This window comes from Monodelphis domestica, chromosome 7 (assembly GCF_027887165.1).
Source record: "Monodelphis domestica isolate mMonDom1 chromosome 7, mMonDom1.pri, whole genome shotgun sequence".
Lineage (NCBI taxonomy): Eukaryota > Metazoa > Chordata > Mammalia > Didelphimorphia > Didelphidae > Monodelphis > Monodelphis domestica.
The window spans coordinates 63,475,715-63,501,613 of record NC_077233.1 but is presented as its reverse complement, the minus strand read 5'-3'; the positions used below and the strand labels follow the sequence as shown (position 1 = coordinate 63,501,613).

General features: G+C 37.1%; 1 protein-coding gene across 4 annotated transcripts in view; it reads right to left on the bottom strand.

The window, feature by feature from the left end:
- RAB7A (RAB7A, member RAS oncogene family) overlaps positions 1-25,899 on the bottom strand; it is a 56,420-nt gene that overhangs the window by 10,889 nt on the left and 19,632 nt on the right. Inside the window, exon 2 of one of the 4 annotated variants that reach the window (XM_056804748.1) lies at positions 59-166. The exons of 2 other annotated variants lie outside the window; for them this stretch is intronic. The gene's annotated coding sequence lies outside the window, so the exon portion shown is untranslated. The remainder of the gene's footprint in view (positions 1-58; positions 167-25,899) is intronic. One more of the 4 variants, XM_056804749.1, reaches the window with a different exon arrangement.

Sequence of the window (25,899 nt, the reverse complement as noted above, 5' to 3'; positions counted from 1 at the left end):
GAAATTTTGTGTATTTATGGTATTAAGAGATAAAATATATTGATATACAATACTATACATGTTTTGTGCAATTCTGAGTTTCCAAACTTTTTTTCTGTGTTGTCTACTGGCCTTCATGTGTCATCTGTGGCTTCTGCAAAACTCCCATTTAATTTCTTATGCTGACCTGCAATGCAGAAAGTTGTGACATGGAAGGGATACCTATATAGGTAAAAGATGGAATATAAGATCCAGAACTTTTATCTAATGATCTCTGAAAGCAACATTCATTTTACACACAAATCTCCAAGTGAAGAAAACTACCTTTCAATCTACCTCAAATGTGGCAAGAATTTAAAAGATTATCCCCCCCCCCCCTCTATGTTCTAGTTCTTTAGATTCAGGTCAAATCGCCCAGAATTTAGGTTCCAATGTGGGGCCAGGACACAGATGGACAAAGGTAACAGTTGAGCCTTATTTGCCTCAGTAAAAAGTTAGATATGATCACACTGCTCTGACACTAAACTTTCAGGCACCCAGGACTTACAGCCACTAAACAAATCATTCTAAGTTAAGAGTAACAGAAACCTAACCAACCTTACCAGCAAGGCTGCAATGAGCACTTCCTATTCTAGTGTAGAAACAAGAATTAGCAGCAACAGACAACAAGGCTTCATATTATCCAACCTGCTTTTATAATTAACTATTAGCATCAGGAGTTGCTCACCAAACAAGGCTGAGAGAATCAGGGGAATTTACTATCAGTAATGATTAACAGAGCTTGTATTCTGTGCTTCTCACTGAATTATATATGCTAGCTCAGTCTGATAAATGTTGATAAAGGCTGGGACTTCTATGAAACTAGACAATATTTGAAAAAATTCTAGTTAAGTACACTTCACATTTCCTATCAAATTGATCTCAGACAAGCAGAAGATGTGTAACCCTAGGCAAGTCACTCAACTAAGAACTTAACAAGACCATTCCTCAATTTCCTCATCTATAAAATGGGGATATCACCTGGTCAAAAAGTCCTGCATTCAAATCTGACCTTAGACACTAGCTGTGTGAACCTGGCGAAGTCACTTAACCTCTGTTTACTCCAGTTTCCTCACCTGTAAAATGATGGTACTAAAAGCAAATACTTCCCAAGATTGTTGTGAGAATCAAATGAGATATTTGTAAAAAGCACTTAGTACAGTGATGCTATAAGTGTTAGTTATTGTTGCTGCTATTAATTACAACCTTTAATACTTTAGGTTTTTTAAGCCTCTTAAAATTTTTTTAACAAAAATATTTATCAGAAGCAGCTAGCTGTCTTAAGGGATAGAGCCAGGTCTAGAGGTGGAAGGTCCTGGGTTCAAATCTAACCTGGGCTGTGTGACCCTGGACAAGTCACTTAATCTAGCCTACTGTCTAGCCCTTACCGCTTTTCTGCCTTGGAAACAACACTTAGAAAAGAGGAAGGCAAAGTCTTAAATAACTAAATTATCATTGTCTTTTGGTTTCTATATCATCATAGTTTTGCGAAGTGTCCCTCCCCCTCTCAAATTCCAGAGCTATTCCATGTATTTTTAAAGACAAAAAAAAAGAGGGGGGGGGGATTGGCGTGGATCAGGACATTGACAAATTCTTTAAATATGTGCAAATGTGTCCCAGCTTTTGGGATAAGAATTCACTATTTGACGAAAATTGGAAAGCAGGATGGCAAAAATTAAGATTTGGATCAATATCTCACACTCTATACCAGTAATGGTGAACCAATGGCACCGGGTATAAGAGCCCCCCCCACCCCCAATCCCTACTAGAAAGGCAGAGGTACTTTGAACATAGCTGCTCCCTTCCCCCTCTCTACCATGCCTGAAGACATTTGTTCACATCACTCAACCCTCTGCTCAGCAGCCCAATGGGAGTTCACAATGGAGTAAGATGGGAGGCTCACAAGCGGCAGAGCTGGACTGGAGTGGAACTCTTGGGCTACTCCCTTCCCCTTCTCTTCACCTGCATCAAGGGCATTTTTTCACTTTATCTGTTGCTCCATCCAGCAGCCCAATAGGAGTGCTTCCTTTCTAGGCCTTCTTTCTCACCTTTTAATGCTCAAGTCATTGTCCAAGATACAATGCTCTTCAATTGTGATTTTTCTTAATAGGTACTTATTTGGCCACCACTTGACCCAAACAATCTAAAGATTGTCTTTGTTTTTAGAGGACACTATTTCAAAACTCTTCCCTACCTGTATTTACTAAAATGTTAATGGCAGATAAAGAGAAAAATTGATGTTTTAAAGAATTTTTAAGGCATTATAATACAACCTTCTCATTGTCCTATGACTTGCATAGAATAGGTTAAATACAAAGACTGGAAAGAGTCTGCCAATGGCTATCTTTTAATTATAAGCACCAGTTTAATCCTACTCTTATCCTTAATAGCTAATCATATCAAGTACATTTGAACAATGATAGCTTTCTAACCTTAATATTTACCTATGAAATGAGGAAAAGCAGTGTGCTAATCTTCACTCCAACAATGTTTTCTGATAGTCAATTAAACTAAGTTGTCAAATGATAACAAACAATTGTCAAAAGAATTGAAAACTCCTAAGAACTAAAAAAAAAAAACAAAAAAAACTGCTCCAAATAGCTAATAAGACAAATTAAAATAGAAATATTTTGTGAAGTTTCACCTCACAATTAGAGATGCCTATGTGAGGCACACACCCCAAGAGGGTTGATGACAAGACAGCCTCAAAGATACCTTAAGACTTTTTACAACAGCATTATTTCAAACAGTGAATTGGCAACATAAGTAGATGCTCATCCATTGAGTAAATGCTAAATAAATTGGTATGTGAATGTAATAAAACATTATGTTTTAAGAATCAATGAACATGGTGAAAATAAGAAAAGCATAGAAGACATGCCTGCCATATTACTTAAAAGACCCAAGAAAAGAAAGTTTCTACTATCCAAATCCTAGGTGTTAGCAAATGATTCTGCATTGGTATTCTAATGACATTAATCCTAGAGGAGGCATTACTATCTGCAGCCACTGCATCCTAAGGAGCAGGGACTTTTCCATATGACTTGTAGTTGAAACCTTCCATCTTGTGATAGGATGTGAGCTCTTCAAGAGTAGGCACTGTCTTAACTTTTCTATTGGTATCCTTGGCACATAGCTCAAGTGTTTTGTACACAGTAAATACCTAATAAATGCTTCATGCATGTGGAAGAGAAGTGAAATAGTAAAGTAAGCAGAGACAGGAAAAATATGCATGAAGATAACAATTTGCATGGAAAGGACATGTGGTATATGAATGTAATGGAAGACCACTGCATTATAAGAAATGATGTATGTGGTAGAGAAGCATGGAAAAATCTATATTAACTCATGCAGAGTGAAGTAAAACTAAGAAAATAATACATATAGTGTCAACAATGTAAATGGAAAAAACAACTGAATAAAAATAAAAAGTAACTATAACAAAATTATAAAGATCAAGTGGAACTTAAATGAAGAGATATGAGAGATTACCCCCAATCTACCCTTTGGTGGAGGTAGGGGGTCCACAGATGTCATACACTGCACATTTTTTAACTTTTCAATAGAGTGATTTATTATGCTGACTATTACATAGAATATTATGGTGAGCTACAAAACAGAAACACAAATAAAAACTTATTTTAAAACAACAGAACTGTATATTGTGAAATTAATGACCAAGTTTGGCCCCCAAAGAGCTATAAAAAAGTACCTCTCTTCCTTCTTTGAAGAGAGGAATTGTGGCTATTTCAGACTACTTGTATGAGCTTAGTTCTTTTCTTTGTTGTAAAAGAGGCCTTGAAGGCATGGAGGAAGGAACACATGAGGAAATATTAGTGATGTAAAAACAAAATATTCATAAATATTCATAATGATTATAAACACTTCTTGATCAATCAGCTAACATTCATTAAGTACCTGCTTAGTAGGTACACTGAGCTAGGGATCCAGAGAAGGGCTCTTCTGGAAGAGACAACATACCAACTATGTACAAACAAGGTATATACACAAGATAAAATGGGGCAGTCTTGGAGGGAAAATACTAAGGCTTCTTGCAGAAGGCAGGACTTTAGCTGCAGAAGCCAGGGATGAGAATAAAAAGCATTTCCAGGCATTTGGGCCAGCCAAAGACCTACGAGTAAAGTGGGCTTGTATCAACAGGTGACAGTATGTGAAGGGGAGTGAAGCATAAGAAGATGAAGGAGGAGATAAAGGGCTTTTATAAGCTGTAGGATTTCACATCTGATCCTAATGGTAAACAATGCTATTAGCATAAGGTAGTGATTCAGTCAGCTCTCCACTTTAGATCAATTTGACAGGTGAGTGATAAATTTGAAGACAAGGAAACCAACTGAAGGCTACTTACAAACCTCTCAGCCTGAAGTGATAATAATCAATGATTGCACTAAGGGGCAGTGTCAGAGTAAAAGGAGGTGGGGGGTGGGGGTGGTTATAGAACAGAAATGTTACCAAGGTGCACTTGACCCCTGACTAAAATGAGGGGGTGGGGAGGTGGGGGTAGGGTTGAAAAGTCAAGGACAACCTATAGATTGCATGCCTGGGTAAATAGGAAGATGGATAGTAAAAGAAAAGATAGGAAGGAGGATGGTTTGGGGAGACAAGTAGTTTTTAGTCCTGTCTGGTTTAATGTCTATGGAATATCTGACTCAAGATTATTTATAGGCAGTTGGAAACTTGGGTGGGAGAAAGGTTAAGGCTGGACAGTTAAATCTGAAAAGTCACCAGCAAAGAAGATAACTGGAACCATGACAATAAAAGAGATCAACAAATGAAAAAGTTTAAAAGGAAAAGAGAAGAAAACCCAGGACAGAATGATTAACAACTTTTTTTTTTTTAAGTAAAAAGATGATATTCTATTGAACTCTCATTAGACTGTAATCTTTTGGTGGTTTGATTTATACAGTATTAACTACATATATTAACACTGGCAGTATTGTTATTTTTATTATGCTGGCAGAGCCCACTCATGAGCAATCAATATTTCTCTAATTATTCAAGTCTGTATTGCTCTAAAGAGTGTAACTGTAGTTGTATTTATATAGTTTCTTACATGTGCCTCGCTAGGTAGACTTCCTAATCTTGTATATGTTCTATAGTTAATGCAATCTTTTTATTTCTTCCTGCTGATTTCTATTGGTAATATTAATATTCAGAGAAGTTTTCAATTTGTGAGGGTTTATTTTACATCTTGATTCTTTGTTGAAGTTATTTTTTCAATTAATTTTAGGTGACTCTTTTAGGTGATTATCATCTTGAAAAAATGAATTTTTTTTCTTTTACTTTACTTGTTTTGTTCTTGTAGCTAGTAGCACTTAAACCCATGTCTATGATAATGGACAGTCTTGCTTTACCTCTCATCTTTTTGGAAAGGCCTTGAGTTTATTCCATTACGTTACCCCAGTTTGAAATATAATCTTATCAGCCAGCCCATGGGCACCCTGAAGTTCTGTCTGGCTCTCCACCTCATTTGTCTATACTCACCAGCTCCCATGAGTTCAATTATCTTTATAAAAATAATTCCCATATCTATGTCTACAAGCTTTCATCGTGCATCATAGTCATACAATATCAAGTACAAGGAATCTATGTGGATGTTTCCTAGGAATGCCATAAACTCATTGCTTCAAACTAAACTCATTTCTCCCCTGAACCTATCTCTCATCAAAATTTTCTCGTTTTCTGTTAAGAAATAGTGGTACCATCTTATTAGTCACCTGGGTTCACAACTCCAGCTGAAGTTTTACCCCCTCCCCTCATCACTTAAGGTTCTTATTGTGTGTATGTATGTATGTTCTCTGTCTCTGTCTCTCTCTTTTCATTCCATCACTCCCCTGGACTACTGCAATAGCCTAGCCTCTGTGCCTCCTACTTTTCCTGTTCCAATCCAAGCTCTCAGCATAGTTGCCAAAACAATATTCCTTACAATTGACCAGTCCACTATTTTTAGTGCCTCCCCATTGCCTCAAATCCTTAGCCTGACAAAAAGTCACCAACAATACAGATCCCACTGTTTCAAATTTAGTTCATATTCCTCTCCTTCCTGCACTCTGTTCCAAACTGCCTGAAGAAATTTCTCTCCTGCTTCCATGCCTTCCCTCATACCTCACTTATTTTGTCCTCATAGCTCCTACTACCTTTCAGCATAACTTGGGTCCTAGGCCTCCAACAGGATGCCTTTGCTTACACATTGATGGCGCTATTCACCATTCATCATCAGTTTTTCCTTGTATAATTTGTCCATTTATTTTATACACATACATACTGTATATCTCTTTCCCTTCTACTGGAAGAACTCCTTGAGGTCTGGGACTATTTCACTTATATTGTGTCCAGTACAAAGTGAATACTTAATAAGTGGTTGTTGAAATTGAAATGAATTTTTAAAAAACTTGATTGTTTCCCTGTTGCTTACAATAAAGGTCCTGAGGATCTCCATATGTCTAGCACCTACCCACTTATGTTCCAGCTAACCTACTTCATATAAGCAAACACGTATAAGTGAAAAGAGGAATGCAAGAGACGTGAGAAATGTTGTATTTATTGTTCTCTTTGTGACTAATCAAATTCTAATTCAATTATTCAAATGTCACCTTTCTGATGAGTTTCCCCTAACCCATCATCTCCTGCCTCTGATCATTTGGTCAAGGCAGTTGGCCATTCTGTCCCTCCATACACCTCCCCCTACCCCTTTACCCTCACATACCACAGGATTTCTAGTCAATATTACTATTATTTTTTCAGAGCAAACATACAGGGAATTATTTTACGTTCCTGGGATACACTAAGAGCTTACAATTTAATTAAGGCATAAAATATAAGACACGCAGGTAGAACAAACATAACCTGTCAAATGTGTGGTCAGGATAATAAGTGCTAAAAAAGGTCAGGAATGAGTTATTATTGGGGTCATTTGGTAAACTCAATGACAAAGAAAGGACTATAATCCTATGATTTTTGAGCTCTACCTTGAAAAATAGAGTTATAAGAGTTTTAAATTTCTATTATCTCAACTAAAATAAGCTGGTCTGGAAGAATTTTTCTTAAAGTTCAATTTTGCTGAATTGAGGAACAGAATGGAATCTTTAAAATCTTAAGACAGAACACAGGAGTGATGGGGGTGGGGGGGTAAATTCCTAAAACCTGAAAACAGGTACTAAATAATTTTAAAATCCATTTTACCCTCCTATAGTTTTACCCTTGTCTTTGGCCATTCATTAGTTTGATTCTTATACTCTTCTTAAATAGATGGTATTGCATAGTAAGAATGTACAGTTTCATTATGAGGCGGTAGATTTAAATTTGGAAGAGTAGCAGCAGCTCTTCCTGTTCCTTGGCTTCACAATGGTTCTCTGCCTATTTTGATCTGCATGAAATCACAATGGTTGTTGTAACATTCTTCTGAGGCAACAGCCACCTTCAGTCAACCCAATCTCAACGAGAACTCCAAGTGGCCTGTAGCTCTAGCAGAAATAGTGGTGTTAAACTGAAAACTGAACCACCTGAGGGCCTACATTAAGTATCATCTTCATATTCAAGTTGGTATGGGCCTGAGTTATTTTATAAATGACACTATGACTTTTTGTGGTAGCAAAAAAGAGGAAACAAAAAAGTGTCCACTGACAAGAAGATGGATAAATAAATCCATGCCTTAATGTAATCAGTTATTACTGTACATCGAGAAACTATAGGGGACAGCTGGGTGGCTCAGTATATTGAGAGCCAGACCTAAAGACAGGAGGTCCTGGGTTCAAATCTGGCCTCAGACACTTCCTACTTTGTGACCCTGGGCAAGTCACTTGACCCCCATTGCCTAGCCCTTAACACTCTTCTACCTTGGAACCAATACCCAGTATTGACTCCAAGATGGAAGGTAAGGGTTTAAAAAAAAAAAGACAGAGCAGAGGGATGGTTATGGTGAAACTATATTATAACTACTTATCTAATAAACAAAAGTTGGAAAGTGGTATGCTCAACAATTGGAGGAATGGCTGAATTTTGTATATGAATATAACCCTGCCATTAAAAAGGATAAAAGATGGTTACAGATAAAGACTGGACCTTTATTATTGTTACTGAAAGGATTCTACATATAGAAACTTTGAACCTGACTTCAAATCTGGCCTTATTAGCTATATGACTTGGGCAAGTCTTTTAACCTGTTTGAGAAATCTTTAAAATGGGAGTAATTATTATCACCTACCTCCCAGGGCTGATGTGAGAATAAAATATTATTTTTAACACACTGCAAACCTCATGACACTATATAATACTAGTTATAATCTGACTCAAGTTCAGTGCAAAGTTGTTTGTTTTTAATTATCCCTTTAATAATTTCTTATGGGATAAGTGTCTCATTACAGTCATACACATAATTTGTTCAGTTGTTTCACAACTGATAGATACCCCTTTATCCAACCCCCCCCCCCCCCCATCTCTGTCTCTCTCTTCTTTCTTTGGTATCTTTGGAGTATACAGGACCAATGGTGATATTGCTGGCTCCCACTGATATCCTAACATAATAAACAGCTTCACTCCCCAAATAAGGTAGTCTTTTTAAAAGGCAATGCTGCTAATGAAACACTGTGTCCCAAGTAGGTAGATCATATTTCGGATTAACACTGTACTTCAGCAACTAAGTAGAATGGAGTGAATGACAAAATAGAGAAGATGGCTGGCCATCATGCCTGGTTTGGCATTTGACTACAATGATTTCTGAACATTTTTTCTAGCATTTAAAAATCCTTTTGAATTCCCATAATGGCAGTTTTTAGACTTCTTCCTCAAAATTCAATTCTACTTACTTCAAATGGCATAACAATCTTCCCCCTTTAAATCAGAGCTCACTCCTGGATCCACCTCAAGTTGTAGATTTTATATTATTTCCCCTGTGAACCCAGGTTACTTTCTCCAAATTATTTCCCATCAAAAACTCCCATATACACATGAAATACCCAGTGGAAATAAGCATCAGCTACAGGAAGGGCAGAGGGAGCGGAGGGAGGAATAGAATATAATTTTTGTAACCAGGGAATAATGTTTAAAATTGACCAAATAAAATTAAAAAAAAAAAACTCCTATACACTGCTCACAATCTACACATGCTTTCATAATAGGCAAATTAGAAGCTACTTACCACACTGACCTCATCATACTCAAAGACAATTCAATTCAGTAAGATTCAAAGATTTAGTGAGTACCTATAGTGTGCCAAGCAATATGTGCCTTTTTAGTGCAGCCTGAAATAACAATAGCTTACGTGGCTTCCATTTGTACAAACTGCCCTTATTTCATATGTTTGTACTCCATATTTGTTTTACCTGGGGATTCTTGTAATAGCCAATAGAAAGCATCTCCTCATGACTGGGATGAGAAACCAAGATTCATTTAAACAACGGTATCCTGTACCAAACAGGAGATTAGGAAAATGGCCAAATAAAATGTGTTGTCTAAGTATATATAGCATCCCCAAAGGACCAGACTGCTCTTTCCTTTCTACTCAGGTGACTTCACAGGATTACTTTGATTACATCTGAGTCAGATGTTGCTTTGGGCCTTGAAACCACCCCATTTGTGAGGAATTAAGATATACCATGTTTGTGCTGGCTGGAAATTGAGGGGATTTCCACCAACTGGGGAATCACTGAACAAGTTGTGGTGTGTGATTGCAACTGAATACTATTGTTATAAAAAAAATGACAAGCAGGACTTATGCAAAGGGAACAGAACAAGAAACACTGTACACAGTAACAATAATACTGTACAATGATCAGCTGTGAATGTCTATTCTCAGCAATACGTAATTCAAGACAATTCCAATGGATTAATAATGAAAAATGTTATCCACTTCCAGAGAAAGAATTGATGGGAGTCTGAATGCAGATCAAAGCATGCTATTTTTTACTTTCTTTTCATGGTTGGTTTTTCTTTTTTTAATTAAATGAATCTTCTTCTACAGCACGACCAATGTGGAAATATGCATTTGCATGACTCCATAAGTATAACCTAGATCAAATCACTCTCCATCTTAGGGTGGGAAAAAGAGAAGGGAGGAGAGGAAGGAGGAAGAAAATTTGGTACTCAATATTTTAGAAAATGATTGTTAAAAAATTCTTTTTACGTGTAATGGGAAAAATATAATTTAAAAAAGACATACCATGATTAATGTAAAATGTTTTACATGATTGTACATGTAAATCTATGTACATGTAAAATCTATGAAACCTCTAACCATAGGGGGGGGGGAGGATGAAGGAAGGGAGAAGATTCAAGCTCAAAATTCTTTTTAAAATGTTGGAAACTGTTTTTACATATAATTGGGGAAAATTTTAAATACATTTAAAATATATATACCATGATAAAGAGCTTACTGCCCAACCATATAGATTAATAACCTTCATTTTTTTATTTTAAAAAATCTAAGTTCCTGGGAGAGGAATAAAGGTAGGAAGAGAACTTGGAACTGGAAAAAAAATGTTTTTAAATAAATGCTTAAAAAAGAAAGCACAAAAACCTAAGTTTCACAGCTGCTAGAAAAAGACAACCTACCATCTTTAATCTGAAATTGACTGGTCAAATCCAAGGGCAAGACTTTACATCATTCTCACCTGTCTAGATCTTCCAGGATTTTGACTGTTATCCAACATATTAGCAACCACTCATCTACTTTGTGTTGACAATTAATTATGAATTCTATACCTTCATCCAAGTCACAGAGGGAAAAGGTGTAAATCAGCACAGGTCAAGATCAGATGCCTCCTTCTTAGTCACTTTTCTAAGTAGCTATACAACTAATTCCAAATCAATGTAATCATAATGCCACCTAGCCAACTAGAATGGCATTAGATCAAATACCTGCAAAAATCTGGGTAAACTATGACTGTAGTTTTCCCCTGATTAGGTAATACAGGTAGCCTATTTTTATTTTTAAAGGAAATGTTAATCTTGCATGACTTATTCTTGATAATACCATACTGCCTTATAATCACCATTTCCTTTGCTAGACATTCACTAATTATTATCTCTATATCTTCTAGAGTTATGCCATAACTAAAGTCAAATCTACTGACCTATATTTTATAAACATCACTTTTCCTTTAAAAAAAATAATAAAAGACATTTTTTCTTTTCCCAGTCCTACTTGTCCCTCTCCCATTCTCCAATTTTTAAAAGTTCACCTTTGGTGAGAAGGAACCATCATCACTTCTTTCTGCTAATTCTTTCCAAAAAAAGCTCTAATGGGCCCATTGACTTAAATTAATTTAGAGAACCAGTCTGAAGGATACCTATCTCCTTATTTATCTTGTTTTTAAATCTCTTATCCTTATCAGTCTCAGGGCATTTTCAGCTTTTTAGCACTCCTGACACTTTATTTTTGCATTTGTCCTCCCTTACCTCCATCTTCCTCCAACTGCTTTAAAAATTCAAGTTGGCTGCTTCCATGTCTTTTCTTTGTAGAGAACTACAACTGCTACTGCTGCTACTATTTTTCTTTCTCATCCAGATTTTCATTATAAGAATGCTTTCTCCTCCCTTCCCCCTCCCATTTTGGGTGAAGTTTTCATATAACATTTTAAGCCACCCCTCCCCCTCCACTTTCCCCAATCCCCAAATCCAGAATAAATGTTGGAATGCCTGGCTTGAAGTTCTTCTTACTGCTACATCAGCAACCTGTTCTCTTTTGATCAGAATCAAATCCAGCAAGTCGAACTCTTGGGTAACGGAAAAACAAATTATTGTCTTTTTGTAAAGTTAACAAAATTTCTATTTCCCCATAGCAGAGGAGACTACTAGCACCAAATATTGTCTACATAGTGAACATTTTTGTTAAATCTCTTTTCTTTGCCACCATGGTTCAACCTGGAAGTCTGGTAGGAAATGACAAAGGACATAAAAAAAGTATGTTAAGATAATCAGGTCCAAACTTGTTCCCTTCATTATATCTGCCTTTTGAAGGATGAAGTCATTCATGCAAGAGATTTTGTTCTGCTTGTCAGAGAGACCCAGCATATATCAGGATAACTGATGTCCCCCAATCACTATAACACCGTGCTTTTGGGCAAATCTTATGATTTATTCCCTCAACACTCCATCTATTTCTTCTCTGTCCAGGTGGTCTATAATTTCTGCTTCTATTGACTTTCACTCAAATGTTCAGTCTAACTCTCCACCCACTCTGGTTCTTAAATTTCCTCTTATGAGGAATATATATGCTATTCTAACCCCCTCCAAATACTTTGTATCTATCCCATTCTTTTGAAAAAGGATTGCCTTTCAGAGTCATGTTACAGTTCTCATATATCAGCGTACCGCAAGTCTCAGTGATAATCATAGGGCCAAAATTGTCCATCAGGATTTCTGGCTCACTTGGGATTTTCTCAATTTTCTCACTGATCACCAATTTCACAAAAATTTGGAACATCAGGGATTCAGGGAACACAAGCTCTTTGAAAAAGAAGGATATCATCTTATTATACCTTTGTAAAAAAGTAAAAGCTGACAATTTCTTTAATCTCACATTTAAATAGTTCTTTAAGGTTTTTGAAGCACTTTTAATAAAAAGCACTTTATACTTTATATTTTAATAAAAAGTATAAATAATCTCAATTTTTTATCTCATTTTAGAGAGGATAAAAAAACTAAGGTTTAGTGACCACTTAGAGCCACAAAGCTAGTGGCAGAGGCAAAATTCTATTGAGCCTGATGACCACTCTATTAAGTAAAAGTAATGTTTTACAAAATGAAAAACATGAGGGTATTGAAGGGCTGGGAGATGTGTGTGAAATATTTGCACATAATCACAAAACTATTTAAGTTTGAGTGGCAAGAGTGGAACAAATTTGTACAGATTCTCAGCTTGTTCCATCATAACATTTTGTCTCCAAGAGGAATTTTAAAAAATCATTCAAAAGTTTCTCTAGTATGCTAAAATTATTATTCATGAAAAGGTAATTCGTTTTCAAGAGGCCATTAACTAAAGTTAACAGCAAATCAACAATTATTGAATGCCAATACATAAGGTATAGTAGAAAATACAAAGATATACACTCAAGTTTATTATCTAGTAAAAATAAGACATGTATACAAGTAATATATAGAAGAGATTAAAAAAGTGGCATTTGTGACTGATAGAGCTGTGTCTATAGTCTGCAAGATGACTTCATTGCCATGTAAAAAATATTTTAGCAGGGTTTTAATTTGGATGAATGGGCAGCTAAGTAGTGCAGTGGACAGAGTACCAGGTCTGGAGTCAGCAAGACTCATCTTGAGTTCAAACCCAGTTTCAAACACTTATTAGTTAAGTGTATAACCATGGGCAAACCACTCCAGTATCTTTGGGGGGGGGGGGGGGGGGGGGAACGGACACCAAAAAGGACACAGAAAGTTAAATATGACTGAAAAACAACTAAACAGCTACAATAATACCCTCCTTTGGACTTATTTGGAGTCTCTATCATGCCTTCCTTCTCCAAGAAAACTCCTTATTCAGAAGAAATCTCATTACACTACAAAACAATCTACCTCAGTACTCATATCTCATCAGTACCATCTGATCCTCTGGCTAGAAAGCTATGGGTTCCAGGGCCTCTATTTAAGGAAGGGGCTCAGAATTAGGTATCTTCTCTCCTACTCCCTTCCTTCCACAGCTCTTTTCAGCTTTCTTTTTTGTATGTGGTCTTTCCTTATTAGACTTTAAAGGCTCCTTTGACAGCAAGCACTGTCTTTGTTTTTATTTGTATTTGTATCTCCAACCCTTCTTTAGCACAGTGCATGGCACTGTAATGCTGATTTCTCAAAGAATTGTATAGCAAAGGTCTATAAGGAATAATAGATCAATGTGACTTGACCAAGAACAGGAGGAGAGGCTAGGAAGGTTGTTTGGGTATGGTTTCCTAGCAATCTAGAAGGGGGTGGGGGTGGGGTGCCCTAACATTTATATAGGTAATATGGACTCACTGAAAATTTTTGCCAGACTGGAAGCAATGTGTGGGTAAGAGACAAATTCGGAGAGGCCATTGGAGAGGTCTGGTAGCCACCAAGATCAGGTATGAGGCAAAGAGGCACTAGCAGTAAAAATATAAAACAAACTGATGTAAATAGGCTGTAGAAGAATTAGACATTGGCAACCAAATTCAAAGGGGGTACATGAGAGAGTTCAGGGATAATTCAATTGGGATAAATGGGAGAATAATGGTATTATTGATTAACAGATAGGATAATAAGACTGTTAGGATGAGAAAATAGAGCAAGAGAAGCAGGATCCTAGCTTAAGAAATGGCAGAGATCTTTCCAGATCATCACAATTTAAAAATTCTATTAAGTGGGATGAACAGGACTCAAAGTCAGGTCTTCAGCCTCCAAATCCATTACTTCATTGCACTACACATTGGTAGTACCTATTTATCCAAACCATGAGTCCAAAGTGAATGTTAATATGCAAAAGAAAAATCAAGCTTGGAAAATTAGCCCTTAAATCCAGACCTAGAATTGTCTTCATACAAACACCTTATTTAGCAAAGGTCACTGCTTAAAAATACTCTATATCCTCATTTCCTCACTACTTGTGTTTTAATGTCCCCAAAGAAACTAGACCCCCCATTTCCCTCCCATAGGGAGAGAGAGAGACAGAGAGAGAGAGAGAGAGAGAGAGAGAGAGAGAGAGAGAGAGAGAGAGAGAATCTTCATTCTATAAAGAAAGTTAGGATCAGAAAAAATGTATGTAGTCTGAGGTACCCGAGAACATCAAGGCAGAGAGGTCTAGTGGCCAGGATTAATGTCTGAGGTGGTTAAAAACAATAAAATAGATCTTCCTTTCAAAACTTCTTAAAGATATGTAATTCAGAAGAGATAGTCATGAAGAATTCAAGTCAAGTCAAGCATAACATTTAGTTGATAAAAGTATGGTGTTAGGGCAACTTTAAAAAGCTAGATTTTCCCCCAAACCTGGAACTTAGCATTAATGTCATACTTCTATCAATGATTTTGCCCTATAGGTATTTACAGCAATAGCAAATGTGGGTGGAGCAGGGAAAAAGTTTTGCTAGTAAAATTTAGCCTAGCTTATTATATAATTTCCCCTCCAGAGGTTTTTAATTATTTTGCTTTTAAACCCTTACCTTCCATCTTAGAATCAATACATACAATACAATCAATATTGCTTCTAAGATAGTAGATCAATAAGAGGTAGACAATGGGAGTTAAGTGACTTGCCCAGGATCACACAGCTAGGAAATGTCTTAAGGCCATATTTGAAAACAGGACCTCAGTCTCCAGGCTTAGCCACTTGGTTGCCCCCCCAGATATTGTCTTGAGGTCATGTTCTAACTGTCCAAGTATGAGGACATTCTAGCAGATCTGTAACTGTGTTTTCCAGCATCAACTCAAGTCTAAATATACAGCTCTGAAAGCAAGAGCTATTTATAATAGTAGAATCGGTCTCACAGAACATTAGAAGATGAAGGGACCTCATAGATTTGAGTTGCCATTTTGTTTTATGGAAAGCCAGAAAGTGAGTGACATAATTGTAAAGCCCTTTTTGGACTGACAAATTTGTCACTGGAGTCTCTTCTGAAAGTATGAGTCTTATAGAAGTGAATTAATTTTATCTATGGTGGAAACTAATTGACAAGAAAATAAGTGTTAAAAAATCCCTAGAAAGCAGTATATTTCCCATTATCTTTTTTTTTTAAACCCTTACCTTCCATCTTGGAATCAATACTGTGTATTGGCTCCAAGGCAGAAGAGTGGTAAGGGCTAGGCAATGGGGGTCAAGTGACTTGCCCAGGGTCACACAGCTGGGAAGTGGCTGAGGCCAGATTTGAACCTAGGACCTCCCATCTCTAGGCATGGCTCTCAATCCACTGAGCTACCCAGCTGCCCCCTATTCCCCATCATCTTGAGGCACTGGTCCTAAAAAGCTGCTTATTTGATAGAAATTTTTAAAGTCTATGACTTTGTTAATACTTTGTCTATATCCCCCCAGTAAGGGCTCTTGTACTTATATAGATGTTAGTTATCTTGGCTATCAGCCATATTTTAAGATATATGAGAGTTTCTCCATGTAATTTAGATTTATCCAAGTTTTGTGATTTATTCAAATTATTCATTTGATTGTTCAACTGATCTACTTTTCTGGTTCAATATGATCCAATAAGATGATTCTATTCTCCCTATGTTCCATTTCCCCTCTTCATTATTACCTTTGTGCTTTTAGACCTTTTGAACCTCCAAACAAACATTGATTTGCCTAAGTATGGCATGCAAAAAAAAAAATCAATAAATTAACTTGGGTAACAATCATTTTTTATTCTACTGGTTTAACCAAGTTCTAAGGACTGTCTAAGGACTGTTCTCTAGTTGTCATTCTTATCTGAACAACTAGGTGGCTGATGGCCTCGACTCAGTAACTCTTTCTGAGTTCAACTCTGCCCTTGAGACACTAACTGTGAGACCCTGAGCAAGTCATTTAACCTTGTTTGCCTTAGTTTTCTCATTTGTAAAATGAGCTGGAAAAGCAAAAGGCAAACCAATCTATTATCTTTGTCAAGAAAACCCAAATGAGGTCATCAGATATGATATAAAATGACTAAACAAAATTTGCCTAAAACCATCAGCAATCAATTAAGGTCAGAATGAACTCAGATCTTCTAACTCTAGAGCCAGAGGTATTTCTGCTACAGGCTATCTTTTTTCTTGCTAAGGAAGATTAAGGAACTTAAGTCTAGAAAAGAAATGGCACATTTTTGCACACGTTTGGTTTAACAATTTGCTAGGGGGTCAATATGGTTGAATAACAGGAAGAAATGCAGCTGAGCTCCCCTCCACACAGACCTAGAAAATGTAACTGGACTAATAAATATCCAGAAAAGATAGCAATGAGTCCTGTTCAGCTCAGATTGGCCTAGAGCAGTGGTTCTCAACCTCTCAATTCGTAGCAATGAGAATACATAATGCATATCAGGTATTTACATTCCGAATCATAACTGTAGCAAAATTACAGTTTTGAAGTAGCCACCAAAATAATTTTTTGGTTTGGGGTCACTGCAACATGAGGAACTGTATTGCAGGGTCACGGCATTAGAAAGGTTGAAAGGCCAGAGGGAAGAAAATGGTCTGTTGACATTGTGAGCAAGGACACCCCATACTGAAACACCCCCCAGATTCATACCAATGCAGTATTATGAGAAGAGGAAATCATGGCAACTTTGTCACTCACTACTCAATTCAAGTCACAGATCCAAGGTAGACCGAAAAGGCGACCTGTATGTAGGGGTATGTCCTGGGAAGCATGCAAAGAAAGTTCAGTAACAAGGAGCACTCCAAGAGCAGAGTAGCACTTCACTTCCAGGATCTAGCACAATTTACAGAGGAATAACAAAGACAAAAATTCCCAGGCCAAAGGGAGAGTATGTAGTTCTGCCACTCTGAGCCCAAAGAACTTCCTAGCTTGCCAATAACGGGCTGTGGCTAAAACCATTCTCTTGTTGCTCTAATCTAAGTCAGAGTATTTGCAGAGGACAGACCCAGGGAGCTGCAATCAATCATATTTTACCCTAGAATAGACCACTTTGAGAGCCCTGAAAACTAACAGGTCCCTAAGTCTGTCCTTTTGATCCTGGAAGAATTCAATACCCCAAGAAAACAGAAACAAGAATAGCCCAACTCTTTCTTCCAGAAGTGTGGTATGGCCCAACCCAAAATCCAGTCCAAAGTCAGGAGGCAGACTAGAAAAATGGATAAACAAAATTCCACCATAAAGCTATTAGATAGCATAAAAAGGAATTCTTCATTCCTTTTTTAATTTAATGGGGTACCTAAAGGTCCTCTTATCATAAAGATGTGTAGGGATTAACCAGCCCACAGTGTCAGGAAGTAGAAACCATAGAGACAGGATGTGAGGTAGAAAAAGGAGATAAAAGGAGTGGATGACAAGTTGGGGGACTGGCAGCGGCTGGCAGTTGCTAGGTAGTTGGCTGCTGGGAGTGTGTTGGGTTGGTGGATGGAGTTTAATTGCTGGAATATAAAGGCAGGCCTGAGCTTACTGAAAGGGCTTTTTGGCTTTAGCCTTTAGAGGGCTTTTTGGCTTTGGGGCTTTTGGTTTGGGCTGTTAGGTTTTTTTCTTTTTGAACTTTTTAGAAGATGGCTGGTCTTCATTGACAGACCTAATTGGGGTTGGATTAAACACTGATTGGGGTGGTTGTTAGTTATAAGTAGATATCGCAGTTTTAGGTAGTAATTATAGGTAAGTTATAGGATAACTAGTATAGACATTAGGAAATTTTCTTTCTCTACCTCTTTCTTATATTTCTCTCCTTTGCTCCTTCATTTTACTCTATTCTTTTACTATCTCTACTTTAATTAAACTAAATTATTAAATTATTAAAAGCTGCTTTCTTATTTTGTCAAAACTTCTAATTTAACCCTTACAATAGCAAGAAAACTCAAGACATAAACCCAAAAGAGAATGACTTCTAAAACACCCACAAGCAAAGCCTCAAAGAAAAACACAGCTTGGTCACAAACTCAACTTGAATTCTTTAGAAGAGATGATATGAGTGAAAGGGTTTTTTTTTTCTTTTAAGTTTTTAAAAATGAAATTAGAGCACTTGAGGAAAAATCTTGCTAAAGAAATGAGAGCTTTGGAATTAAGAATTAGAAAGGGGGAAAAAAGAATATGAAAGGAAATTAACAGCTTAGCAGAAGAGGTAGAAAACCTTGCCCAAAGAACAAATTCCCTGAAAATCAGAATGGACAAAATAGAAGCACAACTCCATGAGACAAGAAGAATTAATAAAATAAAGTCAAAAGGCTGAGGGAAAAAAAAGAAAGCAAAAACAACAAACCTGGAAAATGGATTGAAAAGTATTTAATAATAGCTATTGTTTGAATGCCATGACAAAAAAAAAAATCTTAAAAGAAAACTGCTCATATATATTAGGGATTTCTTAGCAGGAAGCTTGTGTTCTTCAATCTACTCCAGAAGCCACTATTTCCCTTACTAGTTTACCCCAGAATAAAAAACACATGGAATCAGTAGTCACTCATCCTCTTTCCCTGCCCCTTTCAAAATAGAACCCAGAGTATTGTGCAAAAGCATAGTGCTACCATAGCAGGGCAGGAAGGGAATTGGGAATTTGTGTGTTGGCACAAAATTAAAGAGTTCAAGGATCACTAAATTTGTATCCAACTTTAACTTTCCAGAAGGTCCATATAGAAGACTGACAAAGATCCAAAGAAAACTTCAATAGGAAAATAACCATCAGGTACATTTCAATTTTTAAATGAAAATCTAAAGATTACTTTTTGAAGAATTGCGCACTTTTTCACTTTTCCCCTAGACTTAAAAAAGAATAGTTATAAGCTCATACAGAGACAATACAGACTTCTAAATCATGGGTTCTCAACCTGAGTTCCACCAATAGATTTCTGTGAGGTCTATAAAATGGATTGGAAAAAAATTACATCATAAAAAAAAAAATTAAGAGAAAATTTATGAGACAGGTGGGATTCACTGGGAGTTCATGACACAAAAAAGGTTGAAAATGTCTTGTTCTAAATGAAGACCCTTTAAAAAACACTAAGATAGTATTTTCCAGGGCTGGAGTCAGGAGAGAAGCTTATACTTACTGTTCAGCTCTATTTTCTTAGCATGTATTATGTATCCTAGAATTTTTTTCAATGAACATTTCTGAGAGCAAAGAGACCCAAAGGGGTCTCCCAAATCTCTCCAGTGCTTGTCTAAGCAGTAGGAAACACTGTTCTCAATAAAAACTTCTTCATAAACTTAAGAGAGTTGGAGGGGGTCATTAGCAAATTCCCCTTTGCAATAAATCCAAGTCATTCATTGCCATCCCAGTTAAGACTTTTCTAGAATAGTTGTCTTCCTTTAGCATCAAAAATGTCTGTGATTGGGGGCAGCTAGGTGGCTCAGTGGATTGAGAGCCAGGCCTAGAGAAGAGAGGTCCTAGGTTCATATCTGACCTCAGATACTTCCCAGCTGTGTGACCCTGGGCAAGTCACTTGACCCCCATTGCCTAGCCCTTCCCACTCTTCTGCCTTTGAATCAATACATAGTATTGATTCCAAGATGGAAGGTGAGGGTTTAAAAAAATTTTTTTGTGTGTGATTTTCTAAGCCACAATGGCAAAAAGAGGAGGAAATAGTCCTTCAGGCAAGATTTAAATACATTAAATATATTTTTGAAAGTGTCCTTTACAGACTGTTATATTATTAGTTGAGGAACATGAAAATATTGGTTCATAACCATATCAACATTAGTATAATTAGATATGTAAAAACAGGGGGAGGGGGGTAAGCAAAAAACTTATCCTCCCTTTTTTTTTTCCTTTGAAGAAAATTAGTTGGGGCAGTTGGTTTTCCTTTTTTTCCTCATCATTCAATTAAAAAAAAAAATTCATTTTACAGCTGATACTTTGTCTTACATTGTAGTCATTTCCCACCCATCTCCCAAAAAGAATCTTCCTTTGGAAAAAAGAAAAGCTGATAAGCAAAACCACCTCATACAGAAATCTTGTTGATAACAGAACTTTCAAAATACTTTGGCCTAGTTGGCTCAGTAATAGGATAGAGGACTGGATACATGATTTTGCTAATACCACACAGCACTTTGAATTCAATTCATATAACATATTACTTAATGCCAAAGCCTCAGGGTCACATCCAAGCCAAAAGAGTTAGTGTGAATTAGCCTCAAGTTTGGCCTTGATGTTTTGTGCAAAGACCTACTCATAATACAGAAGTTTTATTTCATAAGCAAATAAAGTCTATGGATCAAAATAGGTCTAAAGTCATGGGAAACCTATCCATACTGGTGAAAAAACAAAACACAATAACTATTTGTTGGTTAAAATTATCAAAATTGAAGGAAGCATTTGTGAAGCCGTTTTGATACTGATCTCTAGTACTTCTGATGCTTTAAAGACAAAGGACTTCCTATGGGAAGTAGCATTCTGTTAATGTAAAAATTAATGGAAATTACAATTGAAAATACAAGTTAATAGATGTTGTAGCACTGGAAAAATCCTAAACTACCCTATCTAATAGGATCATTTACACTTTCCACCTGGATTAGGAATTTTTAAACATTCAAAATTATAATTTCTGAATGCTTTCAAAGAAAAAGATAAATTGTTGAATTCTTTTAAAAACTAGCTCTAAAACAAAAGTCCAATATTTACTAAGCCCTAAAGTGAAAGGCAATAAGTGGTCAAGTCACAAAGACAGCATAAGTCGTGCTGAGGGGGTGGGGGTGTGCTGTGTAGAAGCAGTTCACAATTGATATACAACTGTTAGATTAAGTACAAAGGTCAAAAAGTTTTGAGAAAATTAAGGTTAGAGATCAGTTTGGGCAGGGAGCGATATTAGAGAAAAGACTCCCAAGAGGTGGCACATAAATTGACCCTTGAAGGAAAGCAGAGACTTTAGAATAGTTGGCACATAAGATAAAGAATGGACTGTGCCAGTCGCTGTGTGTACAAAGGCCAAAATAGAAAACCATCCCTGCTGCCCTCTAAGAGCTTATATAAATTAGTAAACAATATGATTTGAGGAAAAGAATAGCCAGCAATCAAGAAAGGATTCTTTCTTGAAGGATTTATAAGAAATGAGTGGCCAATGAACTTCTGAGTAGAAAAGTTACTTTAATCTAGAAGGACATTAAAATGAAAACTAAGGAAGCCAAGTGGAAGGGATGGACAAGCAGTAGGCAGATTAGTCAGCAGGTGGAAATAGTTTAGGTAAGAAGAGCTAAAGCAGGAATCCAAGTGGCTGTGGGAGTAGAGGGATGAGATTAGAAAAGAGACTGGGTTGTTAAAATAGGGAATGACAACCAAATAAAACAAAAAGTGAGGAAAGACCATCATCAGTCACTACCATGTTCAAGAAGTTTTAATGGCTCCCTATTGTCTCTAGGATCAAATACAAATGTTGGTCATTTAAAGCCCTTCTCCTCAGCCAGGCTCCAACCTATCTTTTCTAGATGTTTTGTTTCAAGCGCAGAAAATTCCCAATAGCTGCCGAGATAGAGAATAAAATGTAATTGGGAAATGTTTAATAAAATAAAACTACAGCAAAACATAGGTGATGTTAATTTATATTTTCTAAGTCATAATTTAGCCCAGAGGGAATTTGACACCACGGCTCAAAACTATCTTATGCATGAAGATAGTTATATGGATAGATTGCAACAGTATACAAGCTTCCTTGGAAACGACAAGTATGAGACATAATGGAGACTTAAAATTTGTTACCTGAATTTGGATGCAAGCTCTTCCATGAAACTAACAGTTCCCTCCAGTGAATCATAACCACCTCTCCACCCCTTAACCTCTTATGCACATATTAATTTTTATAACTAACTACATGCATTATTTTCCAACTGGGCTTTAAACCAGAAACCCTAACTTTGTACTTCACCGAGCACTTAGTACAGTGTTATGAAAGTATCCATTTTAAGAGTTTAATCTTTAAAATGATCAAAGAAGAAAGTCAGAAAATTGGCATATAAGTAAAAGAGAAATTACTACAAAAGTGACTTAGTAGACTATAACTCAAAGAGAGATGAGCACCAATGGTGATATAGAGATATTGAGGCTCTTTATCATGTAGGACTCTAGATCAGGGGATCCCCAAACTTTTTACACAGGGGGCCAGTTCACTGTCCCTCAGACGGTTGGAGGGCTATTAACAAATCTATATACCACTGTCTGGGATATCAGAGGCTGCAGTGCTGGCTGTAATGGGCCTGTCACACCTTGCATAGGCCCATCACTGCCACAACTATACTGGGCAGCAGTATACACAGTGCGGAATCCCCTCCCCCAGATCACCGCTCACCATGCTGAGGTCTTCCATTGTGCAGCCACATAATCCTTTGTGCGGAACCTCATTCTCATTCAGTTACTCTCAGAATAAGGCGCCACTCAAAGGATAATGTCACTGGAAATTGTACTGTACGTGAGCAATGCCACGGTTTGCAGCAACACCACATACTGTGCCCCTCTCATTGACCACCAATGAAAGAGGTGCCTCTTCCGAAAGTGTGGTGGGGACCAGATAAATGGCCTCAGGGGGCTGCATGTGGCTCACAGGCTGTAGTTTGGGGACCCCTTCTCTAGATCCTCTGAAAAAGCTAGCCCTCTGACACAAATTGGCCAAATAACCCAATTAACCTCAGTGCTCTAGGCAGCTTTTTTTTTTTTTGACCCAAGGCAGAAGATTGGCAAGTATTAAGCAACTGGGGTTAAGCAATTTGCCCAGGGTCACACAGCTAAGAAGTATCTGAGGAAATATTTGAACCCAGGGACCTTCAGGCTCTAAACACCTAACTGCCCCCAGCTCTTAAAAATAAGTGTCAGACAAAGGTCTAATTTCTCAAATCTATAAGGAGCTAAATCAATTGTACAAAAAAGCAAGCCATTCCCCAACCGAAAAAAGGGCAAGGGACATGAATAGGCAGTTTCAGATAAAGAAATCAAAACTATCAATAAGCACATGAAAAAGTGTTCTAAATCTCTCATAATTAGAAAAATGCAAATCAAAACAACTCTGAGGTACCACCTCTCACCTAGGAGATTGGCCAGTATGACAGCAAAGGAAAGTGATAAATGTTGGGAGGAGATGTGGCAAAACCACTCTGGAAGGCAAGTTGGAACTATGCCCAAAGGGTTTTAAAAGACTGTCTGCCCTTTGATCTAGCCATACCACTGCTGGGTTTGTACCCTAAAGAGACAATAAGGAAAAATACTTGTACCCTAAAGAGATAAGGAAAAATACTTTATAGCTACACTCTGTAGGATTTAAATTAATATCCAACACTCCAAGAATTATATTTTATAAAGTTTATTAATAATCACTAGAGGCAAAGGAATAAAAAGGTAATTAACAAAATAAGACCTTGTGGCTAAATTCTCCTGCCTATTCAAAAAAATCTGATGGCAGCTGATCCAATTACAGGAAGAGAGAGTGATAGGCGGGGCTACACCAAACTTATATCCTCCCTATGTCAGCACCTAACCTAAGAAGGAACATGGGATGCCGGGAATTGGAGTTCTAGGGTACAGAAATTACATAGTTCTTTGTGGTGGTAAAAAATTGGAAAATGAGGGGATGTCCATAGACTGGGGAATGGCTAAACAAATTGTGGTATCTGTTGGTGATGGAAAACTATATGCTGAAAGAAATAATGAACAGGAGGAATTCCATGTGAACTGGAACAACCTCCAGGAATTGATGCAGAATGAAAGGAGCAGAACCAGGAGAACATTATACACAGAGACGGATACACTGTGGTACAATTGAATGTAATGGACTTCTATACTAGTAGCAATGCAATGATCCAGGACAGTTTGGAGGGAATTATGAGAAAGAATCCTATCCACATCTAGAGAAAGAACTGTGGGAGGAGAAACACAGAAGAAAAGCAACTGCTTGATCACATGGATCGATGGTGATATAATTGGAAATATAGACTCTAAATGATCACTCTAGTGCAATTATCAATATGGAAATAGGTTCTTGATCAATGACACATAAATCCCAGTGGAATTGCTCATTGGCCCTGGGAGGGGGTGGGGGTGGGGGAAAGAGAAAGAACATGAATCATGTAACCATGGAAAAATATCCTAAATGAATTAATTAAATAAATAATTTTTTGAAGGAATGAGTGTTAGAGGAGGTACCAGCTTTCACTGGTAAAAGGAATACCCTATACCAACACCATCACAGGCGTAATCCCTATCCTTAACACAATAAATTTTACCACATATGAGACAATATGGCTTAAAGAAATAGAGACCGTTTAAGTGAAGAGAAGCAAGGTTTAATCTTTTTCCTAAGAAGCGGTCATGGCCTAATGGCGATACCCAATGCATGAATGCATACACAAGCATTTTATAGATTCCTGACACAAACTCCCACCCACTCTGTTCAATATCCGTGATCTGGGGCCAAACACAACCTAGGCATTAAAGACTACCCAATCAGAAAGCAAAAAATTACATAGTATGAGCACCCACACACACACAGCAGGAGTCCTATCACAAGAGTTCAGGGAGTTGGGGGGGGGGGGCGTGCAGGGTGGTTATGAAGAGGTCGTTATGTCTTCAGGAGGGACTCTTCTGACTTCTAAAGGTCAGGAGATAAGGAGGTAGGATAGCCCAGTAAGAAATTTCTGAACCCACTGGGCCTATGGCAATAACAAAATGTCCTTATGATGCTATTCTGAACTCCTAAACTGGTTTTCCTTCTTGGAGACAAATTCTTTTCTCTCCAGAAAACCAGAACTTCGGTACATAGCTACTAGCATTTTATCTCATCCATTGGGCTGTGAATATCTGGAGAACAAAGAACTTTCTTTTGCCTTTCTTTAGATCCCCAGTCCTGAACACTTACTGATTTCTAAGAAGATAAGAGGAATCATGGTATAAACCACAAGTAGTTTGTTACATTCAATTAATAAAATTAAAGTTGATTTAGATAACTTGGTCCAACTCCATTGCCTAAGTGAGGAAACAGATCAAAACATTCTCCAAGTCATACAGCAACTGGAAGAATAATTATAAATGTATATAATACTTCATAATTTATAATGCACCTTCCTCACAACAATACTTGGACTACTATCTTTTTCTCCAGGTAAGAGATTTTAAAGTGACCTGTCCAGTATCAAAACCACTTGACTGTGTTAGGAGAGTTTTTCATTAATTTTTTTCCTTTTTTATATTTAAGAGGAAAAAGAGCAAGAATATTTTTCAGTTAGAGACCTCCTGCTGTGCAAGTTGGCAGTTGATGATAGTTAGAAAGGGTGTGGCTGAGTTGCAGATATTTGGAATGGGGCTTTTTGTT